Here is a 19,621-nt window from a genome sequence, read left to right on the forward strand (position 1 = left end):
ACGTCAATCTCTTAGTATTCTTGGCAACTTCTTTTATGTCCAAAGTCAAGTCATGAATTTCAGTAATTCAGCAGGGGAGCTGCATTTGTGCATGAAACACTGTATCTAAGAGGATGAAAGTCAACCAGTGCCCTAATCCCTTGGGCAAGAAAGGTAAGTATAGAGCCGGAGTCTCAAAGCCAGAAATGATGGAGAAATCACCAAGAAGCACATTCTTGTCTTATCTGGCTTGACTTTGATTCACCTCACCTTATTTTCATCACAGGAAGGGCAGTCCAAGGGCATTACTCTCAGATCAAACAAAGCAATCCAAACAGGCAGAGGCAGACACATGAACTCTTCTCACAGGGAAAGGAAGAACAAACGTGACATTTCATGAATGTATAAGCTGTAATGAAGCATTTCATTCTGTGTCCTTAAATAAAATTTCAAAGAGCTGTTAGAATATGGGACTGCAACAGAAAGCGTTAACCACTGCAAGAGAGGGAATTAACTGCGAAGCCAAACATCCATATTTTTTAGTAAGAACACGAGATACATGAAGGCCTACAATTTCCTATTTCAAAGGAAAAATCTTCATTCAAAGATTTTCTTAAAATCAGAGCAGATTTTGCAACCAGCAAATAGTGGCCTGGGATTGCTTTAGTGCCTTCAGCTACTCCTTAGGTGAGGATTACGCAGTCAACATTTTTTTTCACTAAACTTTTCATTTGAACACAACTCAGTTCGTTTAACTTTTTGAGGCATTTAGCTAGCAACTCTCAAGCCAGTAACATTAGCCTGTATAAGGCTTTCTATATACCGGATTCTGCGATTGTAACAGAAATCTGCTTTTCATAAAGCCAACACACATTTGGTTACTTAAAAAGCAGTGAAGACTTCTTTGTTAACTTTTACCACAGACTACTTTATTTCCTTTAAATTAGGTAAGAAGCATTATTCTCTCTAATAAAAAAAAAAAAAACACTGGCAGAACCTGAATTCTCTGGTCCATTTGGTAGGTTTCTTGGTAACTTATCCAAGTTTTGCTTCTGTATTTGTAAATAAGAGTCCATTTCGAAGCACCTAGATTGTGGGAATCTGCTATAAGGAAATCTACTTCCCCTAGTGAAACAGCCGAATTTTAATGTTAAAAAAAAAAAACTACTATTCTAAATTCTTTGACTCTCTGACTCACTTATGACAATCCCTGAAGCTAGAATTCAAATGTGTATGGGAAGTAAGCGTTGGGAAATAAAGCCCCAAAGAGCTGTAATCAACCAACTATTCCATTAAAACAGACAACTACTGTCTGGTTTAGAAAAAAGATGGAATTTTTACTTCCAGATGATTAAAGATGCATCCATTCAGTACTGTCGCCTTTAGAATGAGTCCCCCACAGTGCATATGGCAGAAAGCTTGTGTACTATAATTATTTGTGAATTTTCTTCTCCACCCGAATTCTCAAGAAGCCATGTAGAGATTTTATTTCTTGCATGCCTCCTCCCACCTTTATCATTTTATTGGTAAATTAGACTTTTAAATGCACTTTTTCAGTAAATGCAATTATAAGTATGCAATAGGAAGCTAACAAAAAATAAAATATTTGTGGAATTTCAAACAAGTGTTCTTTTTTCCAAGGGCTCAATAAAATCACCTCAGCACATTTAAATCAATATTAACCTCCTAACATCTGGGTCTAATCTGTTTAAATGCAGCACAGCACTCTGCCTCAATTACAAATCTAATTTTAATATTTAATTCCTAGACCTACTGCCTAAGTCATTATCTTAAAAGTTTGGTTTTTTAAAAAACTGTTCTTCACGCAATTCTCTTTGAATAGAAACCTATGTCTTTTATCAGCTTCACAGTCTCTCTCCCAGGTACTTAATTTGAGTTAATAGCTGTGAAGGAATTGCTTATAGCCTGATAACAGATCTTGGATAATCTGTTCTCAAATCATCCCATGAATAAGATAATTTGTTTTAATTCAATCACTGTGCTACTCAGTATATATAAACTATGGATGTGGGATAGTGAATTAACTTACAAGGACCACTTAGGGAAGGAAGAGAGAAGAATTTGTATTCTTGGTGTTTAACGGTAATATCACACTTTATTTGAAAAGCCTCACAGCAGCTAACCTTAGAAATTCATACTAAACATATGCTTTTATAGAGTAAACAGTATTTAACCAAGTGAAATAAAAAGTAAACTCCCATTTTAGAGTTATTTTTTTCCACAGGTCCTTTGGCACATAAGAGATACCATACATAAAAAAAAAAAAAAAAAACAAAGAAGCATTAAGATGCCATTGGGAACAAAGATTTAAAAAGCTAAATTAAGTCAAAGAGTACAGTCTCAAAAAGTTGGTTTACAAAAATTAGAATTTTCAAACACATAACCAGAAGTACAGCCACAAAATTAACAATCACCATTTCAATTACGATAGTTCCCTGATTGAAGTTTTTTCACTAACAATATTAGAACCTTTTTGGGTTTTGTTTTTCCCGTTGCGGAGCACAGGCTCCGGACGCGCAGGCTCAGAGGCCATGGCTCACGGGCCTAGCTGCTCCGCGGCATGTGGGATCTTTCCGGACCAGGGCACGAACCCGTGTCCCCTGCATCGGCAGGCGGACTCTCAACCGCTGCGCCACCAGGGAAGCCCTGGGTTTTGTTTTTAAATCCAGATAGTCAGTGGCAGCAAGAATGCAGAGAGATGAACTTTCTTAAACTGCTGATAAGACTTTTATTTATGGGTAAAAATGTAGCAATTTGTTTTGTAGCAAAAAACTTTTAAAATTTTTATTTCCTCTGACCTAGTAATTCCACTTCCTGGAATTTATGCTAGGGCAACAGAGAAACAGTACACATACAAGGAAATGATTTAAGTGTTCAAAAACTAGGTATTGTTATACATATTACAATTAATCTCTGTGATGGCATACTATATTACCAAGAATCATGTCCTCTAAGAATATTTTAAAAATCACAGAAGGCCCTGGATGTGTATATTGAAAGGAAGTCAACAAAGCAATATGCACAGTGTTAAGTTTACTTTTTAAAAAATCCAGCACCTGGAGCTGTATGGGTGTGTGTGTGTGTGTGTGTGTGTGTGTGTGTGTGTGTGTGTGTGTGTGTGTGTTGTGTGTACACAAGCAAGGAAAAAATTTCAGTGGTGCTCTAGGCAGTAGAACTTAAAGAAGTTTTTTTTTCTTCTTAATAGTCTACTTTTTCCGAGAGCTCTACAACGGTTATATACTGTTTTTTTAAATTGGAAAATAACATTCATTTTACAAATGCAAGTGGTTCCCTGCCAACTTTGCCCAAATGCTATGGAGAGTCAACTCTTCAAAGAAAAGAATCAATATTATGTAATCATTTTCAAACTCCCCTTTCAAGACCTTAAAAGTGGACTTCTAAAGCTAACAGAAGCCCCAAGCAGGAAATAAATTTGCAACTGAACAGATGCACTCCCAGAGATGGGTCGCACCTTCAGTGGCTTTGGCAACAATTTCCTTTCATTATTCCTTCGCTTCCAAGTGCTTTTCAACCCAAGGAGAAGCCTGAAAAAGTTAATAGGTCCTTAATAAGGACTCTGCTCCCAGAACTGATTCCTGTTCATAAGGTAATCTGGAGACCCCATGTGGCCCTTTCACACCGGCTTTAGCAAATTCCCTGCAGTGAGGTGGCCCCAGGGCAACTCTGTTTTCCGAAGACCAGGCTGTGACCTAATCAATAGGGCTCAGAGCAAGACAATCCCTACATTCTACAATCCTGAAGGGGGGGCGGGAGGAGAGTTCAAGCTTTACTGAGGAATGCTATTTACCTGTCACCATGATGGTTCACCCGGCAGGGGTTAAAAAAAAAAGTCTCCAGCTGCTTTAGCAGACTCCCGGCCAGCAGCCAGCACAAAATAAACATATTTACTTAAGCTTCATTCACAAGTCTTGATGTAAAACTGTTAAAAGCCCCAAAGCAGGTAGATCTGTGAGATACCAGGGCAACAGTGGCAGCTTGCATGGTATAGCAGGTTTTAACCACCTGTCCATTCAAATGCCACGAAGAGTGTCACTACTAGAACAGGACAGGACAAAAATCATCCCTGTGTGCACATCCCAAAATTTACACAGAAAAATCCCCAAATATGAAAATACGAACTTTTTAACTCTGAAAAGAATTAAAACTGAAGCAACACAAGAGCAAGTTTACAGAAGGACTGCTTTTCATCATTGCCCTTAATCCCAAAGAGAAGTATGAAAAATAGAGGTTTGGGGTTACGAAGGTTAACATTTCCCAAGCCCATAGGAACTTGTCTGTTAATTACTACAGGTTTTGCTTCATTTGGAAATGCAAGACCTGGTCTATTCACGTCTTTTGGAAAATCACTTGGTAAAAACTGTCTTAAGACATCATATACATTTACATAAAGAAGATTTAGCCCTCGAAGGTCAATCAAATTAGAATTATGCTACCAACCCCAAATACGTACCCAAAAGGCAATGTGAATGGGACTAGTTTAATAAGAGAAGTTTATCCTGAAAAAAAAGACACTTGATTCACTGAGAATTTTACAAAAGCTATCACTAGACAATTTTTAATTGAAAACAAGGCTCTAATTTGAAATTAACTGTTAGGTTGCTTTCCTACATCCACTAACACAAAGCAAGAGACAGCCCAGGTCAAATGACTGCAAAATGAGTCTCCATCCAGCTTTGACACTAGCTTAACATCACAAGAATGGCTTCACTGTAGTATTTTTACACACCAGGATCTAAGCCAGCAGCACCTTTGACAAAGAAATTTTCTGCAACACCAGCACAGTGAGTTTTTAACATCTTCACTAAATACCATCCCAAGAAGGTATCTGCTCCTAACAATACTAAACTCCTCACACAGAACTACTTAACTCTTCCCACCACCCCTTCCCAGCAAGGGTGCACCAACCAATCATGGAGGAACAGACATGGGGCCATCACCTCACTGGGTGAGTGAGCCTTGCTTTGAAGTGACAAATACTCCTCAAAGCAGTGGAGCTCCACACAATTCTCTCCACCTGCGCTGCGCTGGAAGTGGGGCTAGTCCACACAGAGATGTGCTGTGAGTGCCAAATACACATCAATTCAAGACTTCATGTGAACCAAAAACATAAAAGGTCTCACTAACACTCTTTTATGTTGATTACACGCTGAAATGTATGTTAAATAAAATATACTGTCAAAATTAATTTCATTTATTTAATGTGTCTGTGTGTGTGGCATTTAGAATATTTAAAATTATATACATGGACGGTCCTACTGAGTAATGTTGCCTTAACCTGTAAACTAACTCTTCTTTGAAGATTTGAAGAATAAAAAATAAAAGTAGGGCTTCCCTGGTGGCGCAGTGGTTGAGAATCCGCCTGCCGATGCAGGGGACACGGGTTCGTGCCCGGGTCCGGGAAGATCCCACATGCTGCGGAGCGGCTGGGCCTGTGAGCCATGGCCGCTGAGCCTGTGAGTCCGGAGCCTGTGCTCCGCAACGGGAGAAGCCACAACAGTGAGAGGCCCGCGTACCACAAAAACCAAGACAAAACAAAAAAAACAAAACAAAAAAATAAAAGTAAACACTGGCAGAATTTATACAATTCTGCAAATATAAGTTGTGAATATAGGCTCACTTTTTTCATATGGGCACTTGCATTGGAATAAAATGCCTAAACAATAGGGTACTTCTAAGAAATGGTTTTATGGTCTACTCTGGGACACAAATTGTTTTGTTGTGCTTTGTTTTGGTTACACAGATTGTACTACTGATTAGGTGTCTATCATAATACAGATTCACCGCTAATCCCAAGATAGAGAATTTAAGACTGCTATTCTCTTAGATAAAATGATCTTCCGTATAGTCTATTCAAGATTCATTATCTATTAAAATATCAAATTTTAGGTCAGCATCTCTAGACCAGGTTTATAATGAAACCTAAATTAAACTTCTGTTATAGAATCTTAATTTCATCCTATGAAAGAATTTTATTAGAAACAAGAACATTCATTTTGCTATTTATTGATCACTGTACAGCAATAAACAATGAACATTTATGCTTTACTGGGGTCACTTATTCTTTTCTCTAAGGAGGGTTATTTTTCATTGCTTGTTTTTCTAATCTCTTTGAGGAAAATAATACTAACCAAGGTTTAATTATATCTTCTTAAAAAAAAAAAAAAGATAGCCACAAGTTTCCTTTTCTACAGATATGTCAATGTGTTCAAAGACATTAACTCCGCAAATTTCCATTAACTTCCCCAAATTACAGAAACATCACAAGGCTTAGTCAGTCAGTACATTTATGAGTTTGTTTCAAATTCTGAGATTTGAAATGTCAGAGGGCATTTTCCTATTTATTCTGTTGCATATATGTCACATAACTCTAAAACAAGCTAACTTTAATACAGTACTAAGTGGCATTAAAATACATCTCTAAATTATTTTTAGTATGTTTCCATTTAAGCTGAAACGTGAGCAGAGGTATAAGGAACGTGTACGAAGCCAAGAGACAGCAAAGCACCCTATGTTCTCTCCCTCTTTCAATGTTCCCTAAATTGTCCCTGTACTTCCCATTCCATGTCCCCCAAGTCTTCCTCTAAGAAAAAGCAATAAATGAAATAATTTGTGACAAATTAATTAGCAAGAAAAGTGGTATAAAAAACAACATCCAGAAACCAAAGGCTGTTGTGAAGACCTCCTGGCTACCGTTACCAGACACTCAGTATCTCTGCCTTTGGCATTAAAATGCTGTTCAAAAATTGGGATCCTCAAATTCCCTGGGGACACGCCACTTCAGAAATCTTTGTGATAAAAACTGAGGAGTAAAGACTATGGTTTTGGTGTCTTTACTCTTCATGCATACTCCTGGTATCTTTGATCAAGTTCTAGCTTACACGGAAATATATTTTAAATAACTTGAAGAAGTATTTTAAAACCATGAAATGTTTTAACAGCATTAAAAACCTTATGTATAGCTGAATACGTAAGGTAGAAATTTTTCAAGATACTATATTTTTTACAGACATTTTCAAATGCCTTTAAATTCTTATGTACATTTACTATTCAAAAGGAATTTCCTCGAAGGGAAAAAACCAGCTAAAGTGACCATGGTAGACTGAAAAATGAACGCAATACTTTGCAATGCCTCCCGAGAGGTGGAGTATATTTTTCCACCCACTGAGTCACCCTGCTCAGCCAGGAATGTGGGAGAAGTGACAACATATGAGTTCTGAGTACAGGCCTCAAGAAGTCTTGCTGCTTCTGTTCTCTAGCTCTTCGAACCCTGAGACTATTATGTGAACAAATTCAAGCTGGTCTGCTGGATGATGACACAAGTAGGGCTGTAGCCCCGGCCCCCAACCAAAATCTAGCCAACTCCCAGAAGCTGAGCCATCATTCTGACAGCTAATAACCCAACACATGAGCGAGCCCAGCTGAAACTAGCAAAGGAAAAGCCCAGCTGAATCCAGCCCCAACTACCAACCCACAGAATTGTAACCTAAATAAACTTGGGTGGTTACTTGAAGCCACTAAGTTTAAGGTGGTTTATTTCCCAACAAAAGGCTAAATAACATGGTTCTCTGTGACTTGCTTCACTGTATTTCACATCGGCCCAAAGATAATGAAAGTTTCAATTTGGCTTTGGATTTCTCTGCATTTACTCCACTAAATCTTCTAATCGTTCTCATTAAACCTAACTTAAACTAGACATCATCTCTCCATTTCTCGTAACTCTCAGCTGGTTCTCAGGCACCAAAATGTGCCTCCTCCGAACAGATCTCTACCCAAATACACAGAGAATAACTTCCACAAAGGTTTTCTGCCCTTCCTTTAATCATCCTAAAGAGTTAGGTATAAATTAGAAAAACGAAGTGAACTGAATTAGCTACTGCTAACCGTCTAAACATATGTATGAAAGGTTTAGAATTAGATGCCCTAAGTAAGCAAGAACAGTAGACAAAGAGCAAATAAGAATTTTTTAAAATTTAGATGCAGTCACTTAGATGAGGAAAAAATTTTTAGTTTTTACATATATTACTCTCCTTGACATAGTCTGCTCATTGAATTTCTCCTTAATTCTACTGGGCTTTAAAAGAAGGGTTTTCTATAAGTAAATAGCACCCCATTAGCAGAAATAGCCAAGAGATTTACAATAAACAACAAATGGCTTTTTAAAAGAGTATATCTATATGTGCTCAATTTATTGCAGAAAACTGACAGTTTCAAAAATACTCTAGGACTCTAGAAATAAATACTTCTTTTAAGCTTTAGGAAATTCATCAATAATGATACTAGCAAATAAAAACAGGCTCTACTAATCTGAAAGTCTTTCAAGAGTTAAATGTTTGCAAAATAACATACAATATAAATGGATGTTCATCTTTTAGTACTTAAGACAGAGGAAATAATGTTTCCCAAAGAATGACACAGGCTATTCTATAGCCCAAGAAAACAACAATCCCTAAGGCAGGTATACTCACCTAGAAAGCCACAGAATTTAGCATTTCTAATTCTAGGTGTTGGTAACCCAATCTGACAAATGAAGTTGCTTCTCAAGCTGGCAAAGTATAAACAAAAGGAATCAGCAGTGCCACTGAAGTTTTGTTGTGGCTGTTACTCGAATTCTTTTGTTTTGAGCTATTTCACAAGTATGGGAGAAAGGATATTTTGAATGGAAGATCCGTTTTAACTGCATTAAAAGAATAGGTGGACATATAGCACATATGACACCTTTCTTCCCCTTTATAATTTTCTCTATATATTCCCAGTAGAACAAATTTAAAAGGTCTTTCCCAATGGTGGTTACTTAGATATGTTTCCTTTTATTATTTGGTAACAATCTACTTCAAGTTCAAACTGTACCCATCCACCAAGTGTTTGCTGTGTGCCTACTATGTCCCAGGCATAGTTCTAGGCAGTAGCAATAGAGGCAGCAGCAACACTAAGGCCCCTGCCCTCATGCAGCTCCTACTGTGAGACGTAAAATGACAAAAGCAGATTTTTTTAAATGTTAGAATAAATCTTAATATACACTATGCAAAACACATTATTTGAAAAATCATGGGCCTTAAATTATAAAGCTTTATATTCTGTAGATGTGATACTTAGTTTGACTTCTTTCTAAAACCAACAACACGGAGCTAATTAAAAACAAACATGGATATTATTCATGTTCATGCTTTCCTAATCAGCTTTCATCTTCTACATGAAGTCATCACGCTGTTAAGAAAAAAATACTTTAAAAAAGTGTTTTAGATCTATCCTTTAAAAGTAACAGGTTTCCATTCTGATGCCTCAACCAGTGAATTAACTTGGTTTTTACATGGCAAACTCGTCTTTTTTTCATTTAAAAATGTACACACCTTCAGTTGAGGAACAAATCAAAAGAAGAACAGCATCATGTGACAAACATTTATTGGCTTTATCAAAAGATGACCATCACTGAACAAGTATTTACTGACTACCAGCTGTGTGCCAAGAACTGTAACAAGATAAAGGTATTTGAGACAGCTTGATGTCAACCAGCTTTAAGACTAAACAGGCAAGTAAAACAGTTAATGACAAGCTAAAAGCAGGGAGCTCCCTGGTGGTCTAGCGATTAGGATTCGGTGCTTTCACTGCCCTGCCGTGGCAGGTTCAATCGCTGGTCAGGGAAACTAGCCATGAGAGGTGTGGCCAAGATTTAAAAAACAAACAAACAAAAACTAAAAACAAATGGACCTTAGAGAATCTTTTAACTAAGAATTTATGGTTGAACTGTTTTAAAATACTTTAAAAGTTAATTCAAATGTAAAGTCCTTTTCCAAAAAGCTGTTTTACACTAACAAAATGTCTTCAACTTGTGATAAAACATATTACTTCATGAAAGAGTTCAAAATCACTGTTTACAAAAACTGACATAACATACTGACTGGAAGTGATATGAATATCAATACCTGTAAATCACAGATCAGAAAATGTTGCCACATACAGATTAATTTCATCTTTCACTGTAAAGTTATAATGCTCCTTTTATAATGAACAGTAGCCTTAAAAATAAGCATTACTCATCAAACTTTTTCTTTTGTACTGAATAAGGGACTATTTACAGGACTAAAACAGTATATTAAATCCCAAATGCTCTGATTTTTAAGACCATTTAAATAAAAATCCAGTCTTTCAAGAAAGTTAAGTTCAATATTAAAAGTCTGCGTTATCTCACATTATTTTACCTTAATAAAGGCATACTAGTAGTTTGAGCTATGGAGGATTTCCACAGGAAGCTGGCAATACTAAAGATCAAATCCTGGCCCAGACAGCTGCTTACCTTAAAAACTGATATACTTTTTATTATTTTATTATAATCTCTTGTCTTGTACACCTTAATGGGGAGACAGGATTATCTGAAGATACAGGTTTGCAAAGAACTATAGGTTATTACTTCACTTGGAAATAGCCTTGGATGACAGATTCTCTTGAATCTGTACATTTTACCCCCATGTACAAATATATAGAAAAGTGATTTCTATTTGTCCACTGTAAAGGTTTACCTACTTCATTTATAAAGTAGAAATAAAACCCACTGTATAAGCACATATTAGACTAAGTGCCAGATAATGTATGTAGGAATACTTGCAGGCTGCGGAGCATTATAAAAATGCCTGTCATTAACCACTGTCACCGTCGTTATCACTGTTCTCCTTGCCCTCTGGCCCTCCCTTATGAGAACTTGTGAGGACTGGGCACCCTGAAACCTCTAGAACAGAGCGACTTAAAACCAGGGGTCCAAGGACACTGAGGGTCCATGAACAGAGTTAGCATTTCATGAGCCCCCAGTATTGTAACCAAATTGCTGAATCTCTGAAGAGAGAATATACAGCTTTCAACAGATTCTCAAAAGTTTCTGTGGTTCTGAAAACATGAAGGACCACTGTTTTGAAGATCTGGATACAGGTATCCCGGAGGGCAGCAGAAGAAAGGCCTGACACCCCTTTCATGACTACCATTATTATATGTTGCAATCTGTTTGTGGAACAAAGGCTATGCAGTGCTATGTCAGCCATTGTGCTTAGCAGCAGGCAGAAAAATACGCTAGACTGTGCTCTGTCCTTGAGTTCTGGGAGACACACATGAAAAAGACCAATAAACCAAAAAACTGAGTCAGCCATGTACAGAAAGGGGAACAAAGAGAAGCAGACTAACGACCTGGTCTCAGGAAAGTCTTCTCAGGAGAGGCAACAGTGGCTCATTAGGCCAACCTAACAAATATTTACAGAGTGCCTATTACATGAATCCAGTAGTAAAAGATTTAGCACCTACCCACACAAGGACCTGACAATTGAGAAAAGGACTGTAAATAAACAATTACACTAGAGTGATACTTAAAATAAAGTGAAAAAAAACATAAAACAAAAGAATTAGCTCCATATGAAGGAGAAAGCTTGTCAAGAAAGATTTATTAAAGCAGAGTTAGAGAAAATAAGAGCCGATCAAGGAGACAGGAAATAATGGGGCCCAGAGGGGTGAGAGGGTGACAGGGAAGGGACTGGCCCCATCTGGCTAAAGCACCTGGATGAACAGGAGCTGATGAGGGCAGCACAGGCAAAGGACATTGGAAAAGGGAGGCAAGTTTACTAGGGCATCACAGGCTATGCTGAAGAGCTTGGACTTCATGTAATAGGGACACTAAAAGCTTTAAGGAGGAGTCCGTGGAGACGGAACGCCCCTGCTCAAGAACCATCTCTGCATTACCAGAACACCCTCAGTGTGTCACACCTTAAACCACATCAAATGCTATGACACTACTTAATTTAAAAATATAAGTGTATGGGGACTTCCCTGGAGGTGCAGTGGTTAAGACTCCGCCTTAACTCCAGGGGACACAGGTTCGACCCCTGGTCAGGGAACTAAGATCCCACATGCTGCGGGGCAACTAAGCCCGCGCGCTGCATTGAAGAGCCCATGCAGCCAAGTAAATAAATATTAAAATATATACGTATACAAACATTTCAAAATTCAACGAACAGAGTATATTACCATCTAATTCTACTCAAGAATTACTGTGATGATCTAATGAGACAATAAAATAAAGAGCTTAAAATAGGGCTAGTACACAGTAAGCATTCAGTAAGTGTTAACTATAATTATATACTGATGGTGATAAATATGAAGAAAGTAAGATAAGTGCACAATATGGCTAAACCAGCACAAATTAGAAAGAAGTCTTAAGAAACTACAGAAATAGCTAGGTAACTTTTAACAACAACAAAAAAAAAAAAGGAAAAAAAGAAAAGGAAAACTCAACTGGGCTAAAATTAAAAAGATCATATTTGGTAGACTTTCTCCAGCATAAAATAAATAGACACCTCTAAAGATTCCCTTTCAACAGGTCAGTTTACTCAGCTACTTGGAGGCCTAGCAATGAAACAGGTTCAATACGATAGCAGATATTCCGAAGGGAGAAAGCGTACTTCAATTGTGAAGGCAAGTTAGTTGATAAGACTGGCCCTTGAAGTATATATGTGAATAGTTTCCTCGATTTTTATCACTGCCGTTAAACTGGATAACTGCCAATTCAACACGTTCAGCCATGTGCCCTTGAACAGCAATCTTTCCAAGTCCATTTATTCCGAGTAACGAACGAAGACATGAAAGGCTGTGCTTTGTGGCATTGTATCCTGTATGGTGAGAATGCACTATTTACAGCAACATGGTTTGGTTTTTTAAAATCTAAGTGCCATGAAGGTAGCTGCAAAGTAAAGGAGTACACAAAATACAAACTAACAGATAATAAATACTCGACAAACCCAGGCTTATGAACTAAAACAATCCAGAGTCAAAACAACAGGAACTAAATGGTTAAGAAAGAAATCCAATGTGGACAAACAACTAAAGTTTAAAATCTACTCAATTTTCATAATTGGGCGAGGCAGGCAACACAGAAAGAACAGACTAGAGGTTAATGGGGTATTAAAATCTCTATACACATATGCCTTTCATCAAGGTATGAACACTCAACTCTTCAACACTCTTAGAACATAAAGATGGTTGCCTGCCAAGAGGGTTGAGAAGAACAGGTTCACTAAGGCTTTCACGCCACACACCACGTGGTGGTGAGGACAACGGTGGAGGCCAGGGCATCGGGGACGACAAGACGACGGCCACGACGAAGTCCGTGCAAAGAGGAAGCGCGGGGGAAGCGCGCTTCAGCTACTGTGTGCGTTAAATGGGTTCTAAAGGTTAGCCAGGACCCTAACAGCCACCTAAACCAAGGTTTCCATGAAAAGAGGCTTCAACTAACATCCAGTACAGTTCACACAGGCAGCATTTTTATTCATGAGAAGGTCACACTTTCACAACTGAAAACACAGATCAGACACCTGTCCATCTCCACTAGACATGGAAGCTCACGATATTACTCAACATGATTCACCCGCTACTGATCAGTTCAGTGCAATAATCTTCCATTGTTTAAATGCTACCACTCTGTAACGCTAAAATCCTGTTCTACTAAATGTGCCAAAGAGCAATGCAAAGTTCTGAGGAAAAATGAAGGAGGAAGATTCTTAGAGTCAATACGCCTTCAAGACCAAGCCTCAAATTTAGGATTGAAGGGTCCAGCCCAGCCCACCCCCCGTTCAGCCCAGAATCCCACTCAACTTTACATGGGCTCCCTTAGAGCATCTCAAGACCACTCACTCCGGAGTAAGAGGCAGTCCAATGCAGTGTTTGCTCGCACACGCTCCCTAGTTCTGCCACTTAGTACTCAAGTGGTTTTAGGCAACTTATTTAACCTGTGAACGTTTCCTCATTGGTAACATAGGGACAACAGTAACTGTCTGGTACTTGTGAGGGTTAAATAAACTAATACATATAGGGTGCTTCGAACAGCACTGGCTGTGACACTCGGTAAGTCTCTGTGGTTTATTATTACAAGGACGCCCCTCATCGTTACCGAAAGCATGCAGCCAGAGAGCATACTTCAAGTTGTTTCCACCGCATCCCCCTCCAGGTTCTGGCCCTCACACATCATCGAGGACTGTATCAGGGCACTGCACGCCTTCACCACATGCTGCTAAACAACGTAATACCACCTGGAATCACAGGGCTTTATATCCCCAACCCCTCTTCCAGCCACACACTCGGTAAAGCATCAACTCGTTAAATATCACACAAATAACTAAAGAGAAGCTGATCCTCTGTTTCCTCTTAAAACAAAATGGAATTTCCTTAGGACTTCTAATAAGATCTTATTTTCACCTTAAAATCCTCCTGCTTCAAAGGAGGGTCCCTTCCCCAGTGGGATTATTACCACGCCCTCCCTGCCCTGACTCAGAGTCACAGATTCTTTACTCCAGACACAGCAACAGCACACTGTCATCACATAATTTCTGCCAAAGCCCGATTTTTCAATCTCACTGTTGGCTAGGAAATCAGTTTCTTTCCTCTTCAACTTTCTGAGGAGGAGAACAAAAAGAAAGAACAGGACAGCAGCTGTGGCCACTTAAGGGAGGAGATGGCAACACAAAAGCTCTTTCATCAGCAAATTTCTTCACTCCCTAATGGGCCTCCCACCAGCATCTATTTAAGTTCCTGCCGCCCGGAATTCTAGACCCAGCTCCTGGTCCCACCACGCTAGACCACACTTCTAGCAGCCGCCCAGCTCCCAGCCGCTAGGACAGACTTGTTGGTCATGATGCTTGAGCCCATTAAGAGCCTTCCTCTACATTCTACTTTCTGTCATGAGAGAAGCGGCCCTAGGAAAAAACAGAGGTCCCTGGCTGTACGCAGAATATCCTACTTTAAGTTGGGAAAAGGCTTCTAAAACCTGAGTGAAGGGCTTCCCTGGTGGTGCAGTGGTTGAGAGTCCGCCTGCCGATGCAGGGGACACGGCTTCGTGCCCCGGTCCAGGAAGATCCCACGTGCCGCGGAGCGGCTGGGACCGTGAGTCATGGCCGCTGAGCCTGCGCGTCCGGAGCCTGTGCTCCGCAACGGGAGAGGCCACAACATTGAGAGGCCCGTGTACCGCAAAAAAAAAAAAAAAAAAAAAAAACCCTGAGTGAATAACTAAAATAATAATTACTCAGAGTTCTGCCAAACCAGACAGAATCCCCAGAAACATTTTCCCCTCTCACTGAAGTCAACAATAAGGTTAGTCTGGACTGGGATTCCTTTCTGTTCCCATTACACAAACTCGTTCCTCCTGCATCTCCTAAGGCAGGCCAGGAGCCAGTCTCCAAACGGGTGATCCAGGAATGGTGCAATAACGCTCCCCTGTAATGAGAATGTAACCAGGTTCTCTCAAGAAAAATGTAGTCCTTATTCTCCCTCCCATATTTCATGAACAGTGATTTATCTTGTTTCAACAGCTGTACTTCCATATTAATTCATTCTAAAGTCTTTTCATCAAAATGTAAATTTCAATCTTGAAAGCAGGATTGGGAGTCTAGGAGTAACACAGCACTAATAAGTTCAGAAATTTGCTTTTATCTTAGTGAAATACTTGGTCTCCCCGAATGTGCAGAGTAGAGACACAAGGGGAAAACACTCTTGCTTGGCTGCACTACACCAACAGCCAAACTGAACCAAAGGACTCCAGGCAGAAGGGAAAACATACCTAAAAGGCATCCCATTACAATACAGACATGGGTGCAACAGAGCTCAACTAATAAACACTGCTTCAATACGAGGTCCTACTAACAACTGAAAAGAAACTTTTGGCCAAGCATTTTGCTAGTTTTAAAAATTATCCTTAGTTTAAAAAATTAGCAAAAACCCGCAACGTTTTACTTGGTGCTCAAGTAATAATTAACTTGGATGGGTCCTCATCAGCCAAGAACACTAAACTGAATTTATTCCACAGATCTCCAGGAGGAAGCCCCAAGATTCTACTCTGCTCAACTCTGAAGCTTACAACAAGGCAACCAGGAACGTATTGCACGTGAGAATGGGGTGAACGCTGAGAAGTATAAAGTCAGGAAAATAAAAACCTAAATGTGAAATTACACATGCTTCCAAGATACGTACTCCACTAACATTTCTGTTAAACCTGCTTTACAACGCTCACTGTAGATTTTTAAGGATACAAAAAGGGGAGATTCTTAATTAGAGCACTGGAGATTGGCTCTCTAACAAGACTGACTTTCCAAATAGTGTTTCACCTAACACCCGACCTTTCCAAACCTCAAATGGACATGCAATCGTGTGGGCTTGGATTTGTCAGAACAGTTAACTAACAGCCAGCAGCCTCTCCAGGAAAAGCATATGACACAGTGAGAGATTATCTGATGAGTCATATGACTGTCACCCCCACACTGCAAGTACGTGTTGCCTCCCTGCAAAGCCAATAAGCAAAAGATGCACAAAATTCAGGTGACAGGGCTGTTCGTCCAACTACATATTTTAGGTAGTCCATAGAATTTCCATTTCCAAAGAAAACAACTCGTCAGCGGATGTTTCAAATTTAAGTAGGCTTTTTTTTAAAAGAAAAAAGAGGATCTTAAAAATAATAAGAACTAGATTCAGATAGCTGAATAGATCCTCTGTTCTATGAGAAGCATACAAATGATATGCGTATGTGACGATGTTGAATAGGTAAAACACCACAAAAACTCAGTTATATTATTCAACCAACACTACAGAGTTTAAAGTTAAGTCAAAGGCAGAAGCAAAGAGACCATGAGGTGGGCAGGTTCGTGGGCTCCACACCCACAGCAGCTCTGTACAGGCCCACAGACATCAACCCCATATGAAACGTATCCCTAGAGGAGAAAGGAGGCTCAGCAGAAATGGGCAAGGAGCAGAGACTGAAGTTCTTGAAAGGTGCTAATGAACCCAAACTGGGCCAGGCCCACTCCAACTCACACCGGAGTTTTACTGCTGTGTCCTATGAGGTGCCCAGTGGTGTCCCTGAACTGCCCCTACCTTTCTTCATCTGACAGGCACCTCTCCACACTTCCCACCTGCCCTCAAGATCAGCGAGACCAACCCTAAATGAAAAATTAGCACATCTAATTTTAGTATTTCTGCTGCACAAACATACTGACTTTTCCTGAAAGAATTCTATACTATGATACCAAGTGTCTTGCCAGGGGTCTCTGCAAAATAACTTGGGCTGATAATTCTACTGCCAAAAAGAAAATATCTTGCAATGTATAAATATTATTACATCATCTTTATTCAATTTCAAAAAGCACACAAACATAAAACTGCTGTGTGCTATGTATTTTCCTCTGTAAAGCAAGGACTGCACAATAGATGACCTAGAAATTTCCAAGTTTTCTCTCACCTTTAAATCTCAATCTTTATACCAATGCATAACAGTTCCTACCCCACTGCCCATAATCCCAACTCATCCCCTGGCCTCTCACTAAGTTACCACTGGAAAAGTCTGGCACTGCCATTCAGCTTGAAAACTACTATAAATTATATATTTCAGAATAAATACTGCCTTGTTCAGTTGGTTGGTTACCCCACTTCCCTTGATAGTAAGAATATCCCAGTCTCTTAAATTTATAAACGAAAAATATTAGTTTCTAAAATAGGTCTTTAAAAAGCAACAATAAAGATACTCTTCTCACTTGAAAGAAAAAAATCCAAAAGGCTGTGCTCATATAATTTAAGACATCAAGGAAATGTAAATTAATATTTTGTTTCTATTTTCTGTCTGAACTTTAACTTCCAACAGTTTTCATAGGCTTTCAAAGTCCACCTCGGAAAAGAAAAAAATAGGAAAAATTGTCCTTATGAAATTCACAAAAACACTTCATAGTTTCAGCTTCAGTTACTAAACCCTGGGTATTTTCCTATGTTGCCATTGTACCTGAAAACTAATTCATATCAGAGAGTATGAAAAGAAAAAAGATCCATTCTACTCTTCAGATGGGTGATTATTAACTGCTGCTGGAGATGCTATTTTCTCTTGAACCATGACAGGTATTTCAGAGGAGTAGCATGTAATCTGCAGATCTGTACCACATACTAGTGGTATATAATTCACTAGAAAAAGAACCCCCTGAATAAACAAAAACACATTAAAAACTGTACAGTCTCTAAAATCACTTATTTCTAGGACAATAATTATTTTCCGTGTGCTACACACCTACCTATTAGATATGAGAGTGGGTACTGACTGAAGAACTTATTTGTGGTTATTACTGAATAAAAACTTAAAGGTTTAATGTAATTAGAAAAATACCCCTTTTAGAATGCACATATTCATAAAGGAAACATCAATGAGATTAATAAACAAACTGAACACCACCTATGGCTGATTATTGCTGCGATTACCCAGTTTCCTTCTATTTCCACTAGCATTCTCAGAAAGCAGAACATTCAAAGCGAAAATAATCATTAATTTACTCATTCAGTCTTGAACCATTTAATGAGCAGCTTCTACATGCCAGGCACTTTTTGCTAGGTGCTGAGGACAGAAAACACATGAGCTAAAAGCCCATCCTTAAAGGTGGTTTTGGGCTGAACTGTGTCCCCCAAGATTCATGTGCTGAAGTTCTAAATTCCCAGTACCTCAAAACATGACCGTACTTGGAGACAGGGCCTTAAAAGATATAAAGCAGTTAAAATGAGGTCATTAGGGAGTGGTCCCCTATGACCGGTATCCTTACAAGAAGAGATGCGGACACAAACATACAGAGGGAAGATCGTGTGATATCACAGGGGGCAGATGGCCAACTACAAGCCAAGGAGAGAGGACTCAGAAGAAACCTACTCTGCCTTGATCTTTGACTTCTAGCCTCCAGAACTGTGAGAAAATAAATTTCTCTTGCTTAAGCCACCCATTCTGCGGCAGACCTTTGTTACGGCTGCCCCAGCAAACTAATACCACAGCTCACGCCCCATCAAGGGAGACTGATATATAACTATAAAATCTGTGAAAAGCAGCTAAATTTGAAATATGTACAAAATGCAAAACAAAAAATACACACTCTAGCATAAATTGGCTATCCTGGATGTTCTGGTTTTAGGACCTTATTCTAGGGGAAAGAATATCGTAACAGAGCATTGCTACCGTTTCCAAGAGACATTAAATAGACTCTAACACATGTTGTTTCACTTTATGCCCACATAAATCTTACACTAATTTTGAGTGTCCCCATCTTAAAGATGGAGAAAGTCAGTTTTAAAAAGGTAATCAACTTGTCCAGACCACCAAATTAACAACTGAAAGAGCCGCAATTCAAAGCCAGGTCCCCTCAGTTTGACATTCTACAGCCTACATCTGCCTTTCAAACAAAACCCCAGGAAGGTAACTAAGTCAAACAGATCACAGCATGAAGTTTTAGAACAGGGTCTTTCTCCCTGTGCACTGCCTAATTTGCAGGTGTGCACGAACGTCTGAATAGCATGCTAGGTAGTGGAGTAGTCTTCTAAGTCTGCAACCTTACTAGCTGGAAAAACTCTGGAAGGGTCTCTCAAAGTTACAACAAAACCACAACGATGCTTCTGATAATATAAAGAACAAACCTGTATATTATCAGTGGTAATGATTTCAATCTTTCTGATTTTTTTCCTACTCATTTTAGGCCAACTCATTCAGGTTCCTCTAGTTCCATCCTCATGGCTTACTATACAAAGACATGTGCAACAGGACAAAAAGCATGGGCACGCACTGCGCCCT

General features: G+C 39.1%; 1 protein-coding gene across 3 annotated transcripts in view; it reads right to left on the reverse strand.

Annotated features, from left to right (window-relative positions):
• Positions 1–19,621, reverse strand: part of FAT1 (FAT atypical cadherin 1) — a 124,239-nt gene that overhangs the window by 84,603 nt on the left and 20,015 nt on the right. The gene's annotated exons all lie outside the window — the stretch shown is intronic.

Source organism: Kogia breviceps, chromosome 20 (assembly GCF_026419965.1).
Source record: "Kogia breviceps isolate mKogBre1 chromosome 20, mKogBre1 haplotype 1, whole genome shotgun sequence".
NCBI lineage: Eukaryota > Metazoa > Chordata > Mammalia > Artiodactyla > Physeteridae > Kogia > Kogia breviceps.